We start from the raw sequence: 13272 nt of genomic DNA, 5'->3' as shown, positions 1-13272 counted from the left end.
TTTTTACAAAGTGACGCATCTAGGTAGATGCGTCACTTTGTGAACCCCTGAGCCACATTATACCTGCGCCAGGTATAATGTATGCAAGGGGGCGTATTGACGCAAGAAAGGGTCATAGAAGTGACGCAGTGAAATCTATGAGATTTCACTGAGTCACTTCTAGGACGCCATTGCGTCAAAATCTTGCGCCTGCCTCACAGCAGGCGTAAGACTGACGCAGGCCCTTTCACATGGGGCTTGCCCCATGTGAAAGGACAAATTGCTGGAGTTGCGTCACTTTTGTGACACACTCCAGCAATGCGTCACTTTTGCACTTACAGATACGTCAGAAATACTGAAGTATCTGTAACTCCTTGCGCAATGATGCGTCATAACGTAAATATGACGCATCATTGGTGTCGCAAGGAGGGCGCAATGAAAAGTGACGCATCACTGTTTTCACGCAGCGATGCGTCACTTTTCATAAATGAGGCCCCTGGCTTGTAAATAAACCCCAATAATAATTTACCCTGGCGTTATCAAAACGCTATTACACAAAAATGTAAATCTCGCACTATGCATAGAAGCAACTAGACTAGCTCTCTGGGTCATTTCAGAGACATCGTGGCGTTTGTATGTCCTGTGAACAATGTGCTCCCCCAAGCGCCTTTAATTACAAAAGCGCATTCTTGCCCCGAGGCCTGCCGGGTGGGGTGGAGGGGGATGGAGCGACAACCCTATTAATCAGTCAATCATTACTTCTCAGATTAATTAAAAATGCAACAGCAGCACATGTAACCCAGAATAATCCACATCCGTTCAGAAAAGACAGACTGAAACCCAGTCCTTCCAGCTCGTTCCTTGGCGTGTAATCATGCTAAGCATGTGATACGTATCAACCCAGAGCTAATTAAACAGTTCCCTGGTGTTGGTTTAACGAGCATTAAGCAAAGCTGCCATCCAGCTCGGTTGCGTAACACCTGATTAGCGCCAACAGTGGAAATAAAATTCGACTTTCAAGGAACAAAGCTCTCCACAGACACAGGCGAGGTTTCCCCCTTTCCTACCTCACACTATTTAGTGTCACGCCACGGCAAATAACTAAACCCTCAGTTTACATTTCATTACGGCTGAGATAGCAGCTGTTCTGCAGCTCAGGCCCACAAAGGGCTTCTGATGCAGGGGCTCGCGCGTCAGCTGGAGAGAGAGGCGGAACACGGCAAATATGCAAACATCGCGCCACCAGGTTGGCTCTAAGTGGTACTTAGCACAGCAGCGCGTGCTCTGCAGCTGCGCTGCGCACGTGCGCGGCGGTGGAGTGCAGCTCCAACGGCATTCATCGATCTATCCCTAATCTGTCCGCTTACAAGGCGCAGAAGAAGAAAAAAAAAGGAGTTTGTTAAAATTACCAAACTTTTATGTAACCATTTTGAAAAGAATTTACATTCGACAGGTGAAGAAATCAGCAGGCATCTCGGTTCCCGCTGTTTTTTTGGTGCCATTGAAAAAAACATGGGTAAGATTTATGTTGGGAATGCGCCACGTTTGCGTCACACAACTGCGGCGTAAACGTGGCGCATCCCTACGACCCATTTACAACGTGACGCATCTAGGCATATGCGTCACGTTGTAAAGCCCTGCGCCACTTATGGTCGTTCCGGCGCAGGGTGGGCGTTCCGGGGCAGGTGCGCCTCGCAAAAGTGGCTGAGTGAAATCTATAAGATTTCACTCAGTCAGTTTCAGGCCAATGCTGCGTCAAAACCCTGCGCCTGCTTGAAGCAGGCGTAGGTCTTGACGCAGCATTGTAAAGATGGGGCACCCCCGAGCCTTGCTGGAGCTGCGTCGCGCTTGCGACGCAACTCCAGCAATGCGGCACCTTTACGGCACAGATGCGTCACGCATCTGTGCCGTTTTTGCCCCATGGTGCGTCGCATTGTAAATGCGGCGCACCATGGGTGGCGGAGCAGCGGCGCAAAATAACTGGCGCATCCCTGGGGATGCGCCAGTTATCATAAATCTGCCCCCAAATTTCACCATACCAACGCATTTGTTCTAAAAACACAGATATGTATTCTCAGAATACTGTCATTAATGGCCAACCCTAAGAAATGAGTTGTTAGATTACAGTTACTGTACCTCGATGTGGTCTGTGAGTTATAAATTAAACGTGTTACTGTCATTTCTGCACGAACAATGTGTGTGCGTATCTCTGCGTGACTGGGTGTGCATGTGACTATATGTATGAGTGGATGTCTGCATGTGCATATCTGTGGGAGTGTGTGTGTGTTTGTGTCTGTGGCTCAGGGACATTTTAAGGATTTTGGTGGCCCTGGGCCAAGCAGATTTTGGGGGGCCCTGTTCAGAAAAGCTTTGAATTTATGATCCGATTTCAGGTCTTTTATCCCCTCTTTGGCCAGGTCACTGATGATGCACAGACACAGCTCAATATTATTACTGCAAACAATCTCCCTGATGCCTAACCGTTTCTCATATGCGAGGCGCTGTTTTGATCTAAAAGCAACTTTTTATGGATGTTGCATGAAACATACCTAAACACAACATTTCTCTGCAATATTCCTGTAATAGGAGCTCACACATCACCGACATTAAAAAAGAAATGAAAGGAAAACAGTATTTAAAACAATTTTTTAAAGAGTTATTTAAGGTCATTAGGGCAAGACTCTGACAGAGCTGCACTTGTAAGGGGGCCCCCTGAAAGTCTAAGGCCCTGGGCCATAGCCCACTTTGCCCATGCCTTAAAACGTCTCTGGTGTGGCTGTGTGCTTCTCTATGTCTGCATTTCTGTTGCTGTGCGGCTTTGTGAGTTTGTGCCTGTTTGAGAGCTGACATGAAAGGAATCCCAAAAGAAGGCTGGACTGCCTGCTCGCTTGGGAAATTATTGCTAACTTTGATATTCATTCCTTCTTGCCCTCTCTTGCCAGAGGCTAAGAAAACATTCACTTTGACAGGTTGGTATTTCCTATGCTGAAATCCCACTCATCAGGAACGGAATAGACTCGTCCATTTGGACCATCCTGTGAACCAAAGGCAACACCTGAAGTAAACAGGTTGATCCAGACACTTTTATCGGACTTACTTGTTCTTAGAGTTTCTCTCTGGAAGGATAATGCGTTTCAAATTATAGAGCTGGCCTTGCCCTCGGTGTGAGTGTCCAACATAGTGACAAGTGCTGAAAATGAGTATGCCATATGCACACCGGCTTCCCTTCAACCCTCCGGGGTTCACTCTGCGACTCTTCATCAGAAATGGAGGGCAAATCTGATTTGAGTGTATGACATTTTCTTTTCCCCTATTCCTTTTTTGAAGTTTAAAGCTGATTTAAGCAACTGGAAATGGGTCAAGGCTCTGCATTCAAAGATTGCATTAGGTCAAATCTACATAGTGGGCATAGGGACTCAAACAGCGGAAGGGGAAAAAATAAAGGCAGAGTTTTAAAAAAAACAGGTAAAACGAGCAGGATTGCAGCAAGAATGCGCAAATCAGGGACTTATTAAGGGCAGAGGCAGAAGAAAGTGGATCTCTCACAAAATTAAGGGCCACATTTAGAATTTGGAAGACAGGGTACCCCATCACAAACGTGACAGAGTACCTTGACTGCCAACCCTCAGTCTGGTTGGCTCATTTAAGAGTTGGGCAGATTGTCATCTTTCTGTTGGCAGAGGCCTGATTGGCTCCCTCGACGGAATGCTTCACCCCACGGCCCGACGGAGTAGGAGCCATCGGAAATATGGTACTTCACCGACCTTGCTATTGCGAGTGGGTAGTGCTTTGCTCTTTTTTTCCTGTCTGTCACATCATAAAAATCCTCCTTGATTATGAGGGCGATAATTAGTTACTCATTTTTAAATAACAGCATCCCATTTTGGAAGCTTGATCTGAAAAACCCCAAATTTGTAAAAGTTTGGTGAAAGGCTATCAAAACCGATGGTGGATGTCCACCAAACATTTGATAACATGGCAGGAACGCCATGACATCGGTTCCTATTAATGTACAGAGATCACTGTTGGGCCAGCGATGATCTCTGAATGTGGTAGACGGCAGTATAGCAGGGTGGCAGATGTAATGTTGTCCTCCTTAATGACTGAAGGTACTTCATGGAACAAACTTTTCAGGACGCTCAATCTTTAGAAATGTATGTGAGGGTAGAGTTAAGAAACGAAGAAACCTTTCTCCCTAATGCCTTCTTCTTGTGTGCTACTTTTAAACACAATAAATCGTCTCCTTGAGGTAATTAATAGTTTCCCAGACTCTTTTAAAGTAATGTACACACCATGTCTGCATACATAAGCAGCGCCGCCACACATTGCTAGGGAAAGAGACACAAATAGTCCAGAGACGTGTGTGGCATTTATTTGGTTCTTTCATGCACCTTTCATTGATTAACTGGTGTTGCCCACCATAAGCACCGGCGCGACGGCAGCAGGAATGGCCATACAAGGATTTCTTGACTTTCACGAAGTATGGGTTTGAGTTTCTTCTCACTGTTCAGCCCTGGGACTTGCTGCCTTCCAATACAAGAATTCACCCTGAGAGTGTTTCAGTTTTAACCTCCTTTTGGAAAGGAAACTGATTCTTTGGAAATGTGAGAATTCTCTAAGTGAGTAATCTCAAGGAGAGCAGGCTCAGCAGTCTAATACACCTCTCCTTAGTGCTGATATCCCGTGGTCAGACACAGTCCTACTCACAGTGGCGGCTCACCGAGAGAGTACAGCGAAGCAGCGGGATGGGGGAAGGGCAGGGGCAGGGGATAGTGCCCGCCACTGCCTACTCAGGCAGAATATATGCATGTTAAAGAAAAAAATACATATGCACATGACTACACCAGTTTCTGTAGGAGAAATTTTGCAGCAAATTTATTAAGCAAGGAAATGGGTTAGATTATAGGTGATCCCAAGGTGGCTTGTGATAAACCCATGCTAACTGTCTGCCTGATTGGGCAACAAGCACCAGGATTACATTATATCTGGCGCTATCTCTTAGGGTTTCACCCCACTTATCGACCCCATAGTCGAGGAATCAGAATTAATTTGCAGAGCAGATTGGTACCAGGCAAGCACCCAGCACCTAAGGCTTAGAGCTGCTTGTGTGACTGATTGGGCGCTGTTACTTTCATCCTCTGGTCCAGTGCCAGACTGGCCATAGTCGGCATCGGGCGTTTCCCCAGGAGGCTGGAAGGGTGGGGCTGGTTTTGGAGATGTGGGCGCAGGTTTGTTACTGGGGGCGGTTTTGCAGCAGTGCGGCAATATCCTCCCCCAGTAACAAAAGCAGCAGTGCTGGGAGCCGGTTTGGTTAAATAGCAGTGCTTCACACTTGCACCCTCGCTCACCACCTGCATACCGCCCACCCACCACCAGGAGGCGGTCTGTTAAAATTGCCAGGCCTGGTTTGTGTTCTGAGTCCCACCCTGCTATGGTCCCGCCAAGAGGAAGGTTAAATTACAGATGCAAGCAAATTATAAATTATGCTTGTCCCTGTGTGACTTTTCTCTTCCTGCATTTCTGATTCTTCCCATAAGCTCTGTCACCCTAACCCAGCTGCTTCTGCTTGTTTCCTGGTCTGAGTCTCTGGGCACCTCCATCACAAGTAAAAAACACACTTAGCCTAGGTACATGATTTAGTAGTTGATCTCCCACCCCGGAACAAATGCGGTTTCTAAATTGGCAATGTACCACCTACAATCAAAACACAAAGGGTGAGAGAGGGCCTCAGGGGAGTCGTATTTATAGACCTTTTGGTACCTTGTCCCCCAACTTAACAATAGACAACACGAGAGATACCGAAAGTCTGCATACAGGAACCTATAAAGTGTTCACATCTGTAAGACAAAACCAACAGGTTAATGTGTGGGACATATCTATCCTAAGAGATATGGATGTAGATGTGGACCCACAGGAGAAGAGAAGACTAGAAAGACAGCCTAAAGAGTGCTTGAAAAAATCCCCATCAGCCCGCTCAATAGCGGAGCATCGTCATCTGGGTTATGTGGTTGAAAATTGTGGTATCCAGTGTGCCCTTCCTTAGGAACAACCCAAGGCTAGCAGAACTTGGACCACAATGTTGACCCTCAACCAATAAAGATGATCAAGTGCAGACTGAGAGGGTTTAAGTTGCAGTGCTCGAAGAAATTGTGAGAAAAGAAAGGGACAAAAACTCGTAACCCACGTGTTCTAAAAATACCTATCTTGATGTCATTTGAAAAACTTTATTGGGTCTGACCATCAAGGTGGTATGGTTAAAAGCAGAGTGAAAAATAGCATGCAAGGAATTGCTATTCACCATGAATGTAAATTGGTCGACATGTTTCAGCCTGGATAGGCTTTCTTCAGGACCTATGATGCACTACTGCAACATTTACTTACTGTGTAAGAAAACTACTGAGTTTCTCCAAATCCTCAAATTGAGAAAATGGTGTGTCTTCTCCTGTGTGTAAAGAATTGACAGATAGAAATCACAATTATTATTGCTATTCAAAAAGGGCTATCATATGTGCCTTGTGCACTGATTAATCCTATGGTAATCAACTCACCCAAATTGTAGGGAGGAACAACCTCACCTCACCTGGCACTGGCTCAGAGTGAAGGAGGCCACGCACTCGAAAAAAGAAGAAAAAAGCAAAACATACGTTTCATTTAGAAACCAAAATCAGACTATGAATAGTCCAAAAAATGGTTTGTTCAACAATGGCGACAACAAGTGTGGCAGTCAAAGAGGTCATAGGAAAAGATGACATTGTGTCATATGGGGCAACATGCACCAGCCTCAAGGGGTAGGCCAGTATTCCAAGGTGGGCGCCAGAAAACCCTTCCAGCCCCCGGAAAAACTGGACTGGACCCATGTGACCAGCGCCTCCATTGGAGACACCTACAACTAAACTGAGGGTGGCCTGCACCTCAAAAGGCAGTCTCTACAATTCAAGTTGTAATAATGTATGAAAATCCCTTTTTCCAGAAAGAGACTACCTTATGTTAAGATTGCTGGCCAAAATGCGGAGTCCTGATCTATTTCTCAGCTATACCTTATCCTATCTTTTAGGAAATCAACAAAGTGTTGAGAGAAATCCATGTCCTCACCTCTCCGTCGTTGCCTCGCTCTGTATCGAGAGCCGAGGGGGAGGTGAAGACAATGTGCAATGTGGAGAGGCAGAGGTCGAAGCAGTCGACCAAATCGCAGATACAACACATGCGGTAACATGTACCAGGCGGGACCATGGTGGCCACCGGCCCCCTGGGGTTATCCTCAGTTCCCTATGCCAATGTCAAACTACCCCATGCAACCACAATACCCTTATAATCAGCCCCCTTTTTTAGGCCAGGGCCGTGGAGGGAATCGAGGAAGACGGAGAGGCCAGAATCAAGGTCAAGTACAATGGGCAGACAATTTGTAATTCCGAATGAATCAGAAGACATTGAGCCTAAGAGTGTTACATCTAACACCACTGAAGACCTTGTTGTGAACCTAAGTACACGGGTGCTAGCCCCTTTAGAGAAAGTAGTACTAAACAAAGGTCTGGGATTTGTTCCTACCAACGCTGGTGAACCGTTCCAAATCCGTGAGGAAATGGAGCGGTTTTTCAGGACTGTCAGACTACACTTTTTCTTCAAAGATAAGGAACAGGATACCACCCTTGACACTAACACTGGACTAAGGGTAAAATCGACTTTTATGCCCTTGCTCCAGCAGGTACCTTCGAAGGTTGGTGCTTTTGAAGGTGCAGTACTACACGATACGAAAGCTTTGAGTTTCTCTAGTCACGAAGGTTATCAGAATCTGTCGAGAAAAGAAAGGACTGCACTTGAGACCCTGTCTAGAGACACTGCTATCACCATCAAACCAGCAGATAAGGGTGGGGCCATTGTTATCCAAGACACCACAGCTTACCGCACAGAATGCCTGAGGCAACTAGGTAACACACAGTTTTATACTCTGCTTGATGAGGATCCTACGGCGAGACTCACAAATGAGATCAAACATCTGGTAGAAGAAGCAGGCACGGAGGGATGGATTACACCACAAGAAGCCGCCTATCTGGTGGCTAAATTCCCTACCATCCCTTACTTCTACACACTACCCAAGGTTCATAAGCCGACGAGACCACCGCCGGGCCGGCCCATTATTTCTGGGATCGGTTCCCTTTTAGAACCTTTATCATCATTTGTGGATGTTTTCTTACATCCGCTGGTCAAAAAAATGCCATCATATCTTCAGGACACCAAGGATGTCCTCCGCTTACTGCCAGACGCATCTGTGCCGTTTTTGCCCCATGGTGCGGCGCATTGTAAATGCGGCGCATCCAGGGTGGCGGAGCTGCGGTGCACAATTACTGGCGCATCCCTGCCGATATGCAGGGATGCGCCAGTAATTGTAAATCTGCCCCGAAATGTGTACCCGAGGCATGCCCTTGCACGCAAACGTCATGCTGGATACGTTCTCAATACAGTAGGTCGGCATCTGTATGAAAATTGGGCTCTGTGCATGAGTTAAGGTACAAAAAACATGCAATATACCCACCCCATATGCTGGCTGGTTGTCTGCACAACGTTTTCTGCTCTAACTAATTTCCAGTAGGTATAAATTGCATGAAACGCGTCAGAAAAAAGTATACATAATATGCGAACCCCAATAACCTTACTTACCTCAGATTTCGTTCACTTTAAAAAATCCACCGTGCCTGTTTTTTTACTAGCTTCGCTTCTGCAAAGGAAAGGGTAATTCCTCATTAAAGGTTTTATCTGCTTTCCCTTCTCGTCACATAGCAGAGACAGAGAAAAAACCCTACCACAGCTGGTAAGCGTGAAAGGTTCACAGACCTTTACAAGGTTTCCTCGTCCTCTGGAAATTAAAGAAAATGGAAGGCCGTGCGGCATGGAGGCAGGGGACAATCAAGAGCTTATTGTGAAATTCTATTATTTCGAAGTTTCTTCAGGGCACATATTGGCCGCCCACACTGGATTTTCCACCGAGGGTATTGCAAACTCAGTAAGAGTAGTCGGTGTCACGAGCAATAGCTGTATGCAGGGCGTATGAATATTAAATATATGTTAGCTAAAGACACTGTTCAAATGAAGCTGCTGATAACCGTTCATTATATATGGGAATATGAGAGAGAGGAGAAACCATGGGGAGCTGAGAATGCAAATCTTTATCCTATGAAATGAAGGTTTGACCCAATCACAGAGAGCAAATCTACAATACATGAAAGTAAAATTCTCATTAACTGCGCTGCATTTGGCACTAAGAAAATTACAGGTTGGGTGGCAGAATCAAGAAGTTCAAAGACAGCCCAATTATCAGGGTCCATATTAGTGGTTTGTGCATGAGGGCGGTCAAACCTGGTGCTCCATGTCCACCTGGGATCATGCTGAACATTAACAAACAAAATACATCGGGCCTCATTTATGAAAAGTGACACATCGCTGAGAGAAAACAGTGATGCGTCACTTTTCCTTGCGCCCTCTTTGCGACACCAATTATGCGTCATATTTACAGTATGACGCATCATGTCGCAAGGAGTCACAGATACGTCAGTATTTCTGATGTATCTGTAGGCGCAAAAGTGACGCATTGCTGGAGTGTGTCACAAAAGTAAAGCAACTCCAGCAATGGATCATTTACACATGGGCAAGTCCCATGTGAAATGTGCCTGCGTCAGTCTTACGCCTGCCATGAGGCAGGTGTAAGATATTGACGCATTTGCGTCCTAGAAGTGGCGCAGTGAAATCTTATAGATTTTACTGAGTCATTTCTACGACCCTTTCTTGCATCGGAATGCCCCCTTGCATACATCATACCTGGCTTAGGTATAATGTGGCGCAGGGGTTTACAAAGTGACGCATCTACCTAGATGCGTCACTTTGTAAATATGGTGCAACAAGGCACGTTTTTTACACCGTTGGTGCAGTACAAAAAGTGATGCACCGGTGGCACAAAAGTGACGCACGGCCTCATAAATAAGCCCCATTGAGCCCTATGTAGAGTTCGGTGGAAGGGTTGCTCTCTTTAAACACAGTAGACATCAGGCCCAACATGTTACAAGCGCATTATTGTCTGCGGCACCTGTAATATAGCCTTATAGCCCACCGTAGAGGGCTATTTTGGCTATTAAAGGCCCTCTCCAGCGTTAAAGGCCCCGAGCCGAAGGCGAGGGCCTTTAACAAGGGAGAGGGACTTTAATAGTGGTATAGCCTATCTACGAAGGGCTATAAGGCTATTAGAACATTCTGCCACTAGCGGACAGAATGGTCGAACAAAAAACCCAAAGCCTTTTAGGAGCGTGAGGGGATTGGAATCCCTCAGGTTCCCTGAAGCCTTTGTTCACAGCCAGAGCTGTGAACTAAGAAACATTGGAATGTTGGACCTCCAGGCTTATACCAGCCATTATAAGCCCAGAGCACTCCATTGTTTTCAATGGAGCTCCCAACATTCCAATGTCCTAATATGGTGGAAGGAATATCCACCACATTTGTAAAGCCCAGCATCCATCCACCAAACTCTATAGAGGTTCAGTTGTCATGTACGCTTGCCAACACAGAGTGTGCAGAAGGCAGTAGCAGAGGTGCAGGAACATGACCCTTGCTATGCACCAGAAATGTTCCGATAGTGGAGGTTGTCCAAGATTAACCTCCTTGGAATTAGCATTGTCAAATGGCTGGTCATTTACCGTCCTAGCCTATGCAGAAAAACAACAGTGAAACCCAGTACTTTTTCTTTTTCCCTAAGTGCAGAGGCTCCCCCACGACTGCTGGACCTCGGCCAGGAGTGCAGAGGCCCTTTGTGAATCAGGCCCAGACTTTTTCATTTGGCAGCTCTTGGTTTTCCTAGAATAGCAAAATGTAAACATCGGGGAAGTGCTTTTTTTCTGAGAACCTTATTTTGAGAGTGTACTCATTCAATATTTCAGACAGTATCCTGGTCATTCTGAAATACAGATTCTCAGACAAATTTTGAAATACTGATTCTCAACCCAAAGGTTAGTTTGCACTGTGTATGAAAATACTGTGACGTGGTCACCGATATGCAAATGTTCAGTGAGTGGAGGCCATGAAGCTTCAGCATTTCACCCCAGAAAACTCCCCTTGCAATGCTGCTGGTGCTGCCTAACCCCTACTATAAGCCTCACTCTTTTAGGGCTTCCAGTATGTAGCCTCACTTTCCATTTGATTGTGAGTGATGATGGTAGTAGTATGCTGGGTGGAAATCAAAGGATATCTTTTAAGGAGATCTAGGTTTTTTTTGGGGGGAGCACTTCAGCGCCACCTTCTGAGCAGAACAGATTTACCCAGGGAATCAGATTGGGACTCACCCAGGGGTGTTTCTTAGGGGCAACTGCTTATGTAAGAAGGAGACATGGGTGAAATGTGCTCTCCCAGAAGAAGACCAAGCTATAATTGGATGTGAATTTGACAAGTGAACCTTGGGACTGTTCAAAACATAATTGGCCTTTGTGAACTAGATAACAAACCATGTGATTAGTCTGAGAGAATTAGGGGTGTGTCTGGTTGATGACTTGGTGAGCTGACTGGGGAGAATGCATATGTGAGTCAGGTGTGGGAGAATGGATCAACGACTTCTGCGACCCAATCACCTCTTTCCTGTGGTGGTGCTGACCTGTCTCCAAACAGAAAAGTGTTCTCAGTCCCCAATTCGACAAGGATTTGGTTACCTGACTTATGAGGCAAACCCAATCGCTAGAAGTTGGAGTACACCATGTTTAATTTTAACCCTGTGCATGCGTCGGACGGCCCCTGGCCGTCCGACGTCACAGTGGGCATGTGCGGAGGACAGACATGGGCCGTCAGATCCCAACCTACTCATTAATATCCCAGCACTGCGGCGGAATTTGCGCCGTGATCAAGGGGTTAATGTAAATAGCACAAATACCTTGACTGGTTCAAAGATGGAGAAAACTTTTTTTTTTTTTTTTTTTTTTTTTTTTTTTTTGGGGGTTCAACCTGCTTTATTGGATTGAAAAGAGTGTAGTACACAGCTTGGTTCGCCACAACCCGGAGGCCGGCAGCAAAATGCATGAACAGTACACAGCCAATAGCCGGCATCCCAGGGGCCCGGCGGCGTGTGGGAGAAAAACATACATGATGTTGGTTCTGCAGTCCAGGGAGCAGGTCCGGCAAGGATGAGCAGCAGTTGAACAGGGTTTTTTGCAGTCGAGAGTTGAGAACCCTCTCCTGTTTATTTTTTTTGTTTCAAATACGTATTCCCCTCCAAAACAGTAACCCAGAACTCCCCAACCCAAATTATAACTACGAGGCAATGTGTTGCTTTGTCGAAATATGATCGTAGTGTGGTGCAGCGAGATGGGCCAGTAGGCCGTAGTCCATGGCGGAACTGATGTCCGAGACTTGTATCCTAGCGTGGTAGAGGCCTGCCAAGATGTGTCCTATAGGTGCAGAAAAAATGAGAAAATCCGGGGTGCCATCTAATCGGAGCACGAGTCGTGCTGGGGATGCAGAGACAAGAGGGGAGTCATATCCAAAGGGAAGGGGGGGCGTGGGCCAGATTCAAGGCAGGTGATCTAGTCCATACAGGGCGCTGCAGGGGCATGAGAGCGTGTGGGGACTAGGAGAGTCGGACGTCGCAAAGGAAAATCAAGGGGGCTACAATCCGGGAGGGGCGTCCGCGTGCTGGGGGGGGGGGGGGGGTCGCTCGAACGTGCATCGTCTTCCGAGTGTGTGAGCAGATAGTGCGTTAACGGTTCCCAAATATCTCTGGGTCTGCAAGAGAGGGGTACCAATTCGGCAAAGGTAGTGTGTTGGTCCTGGCAATATGTTAAGTCCGTAAGCCAGTCCTTAAACTTAGGAGCTCTTCCTCTGCCCCAGCGGCAGGCTACTCGACGTTTGGCTAAGAGTAAGGCAGTGTCAACAAATTTGCGGCTTCCTTTAGGCAGTTGTTTCGTGTGTCCGAGGACGGCGACCAATGGGTCAGCGGGCATTGCCTCGTCCACCATCTCCGCAATAGCCTCCATAACCAGCTGCCAGTAATGAGCAACCTGGGGGCAGTCCCATGCCAGGTGTAAAAAATCAGCATTGTCAGCACGGCAGCGCTCGCAGCGGTCGTGGTCAGCCAAGCCGAATCTGTGTTTCCGAGCCGGAGTATAGTATACTCTCTAAAGGAATTTGTAATGAATAATTTTCAATCTGCTGCTGGCAGATATACGAGAAGTAAGCGTGCAGCAGTATTTCCACTGCTCATCAGTGATGTCGATGGCAAGTTCAGCGGACCAGCGCAGTCTGGCACTAGACTCCGGTTCAGGGGCAGCA

The 13272-nt window shown here is 46.6% G+C and overlaps 1 protein-coding gene across 1 annotated transcript in view; it reads right to left on the bottom strand.

Moving 5' to 3' along the window:
* Window positions 1-13272, bottom strand: part of SAMD5 (sterile alpha motif domain containing 5) — a 274149-nt gene that overhangs the window by 160094 nt on the left and 100783 nt on the right. The gene's annotated exons all lie outside the window — the stretch shown is intronic.

The sequence above is a fragment of the Lissotriton vulgaris genome, chromosome 6 (genome assembly GCF_964263255.1).
Source record: "Lissotriton vulgaris chromosome 6, aLisVul1.2, whole genome shotgun sequence".
NCBI classification, from domain to species: Eukaryota; Metazoa; Chordata; class Amphibia; order Caudata; family Salamandridae; genus Lissotriton; species Lissotriton vulgaris.
Note: the sequence above shows the minus strand (reverse complement) of the source record. Positions and strands in the feature narration are given on the sequence as shown.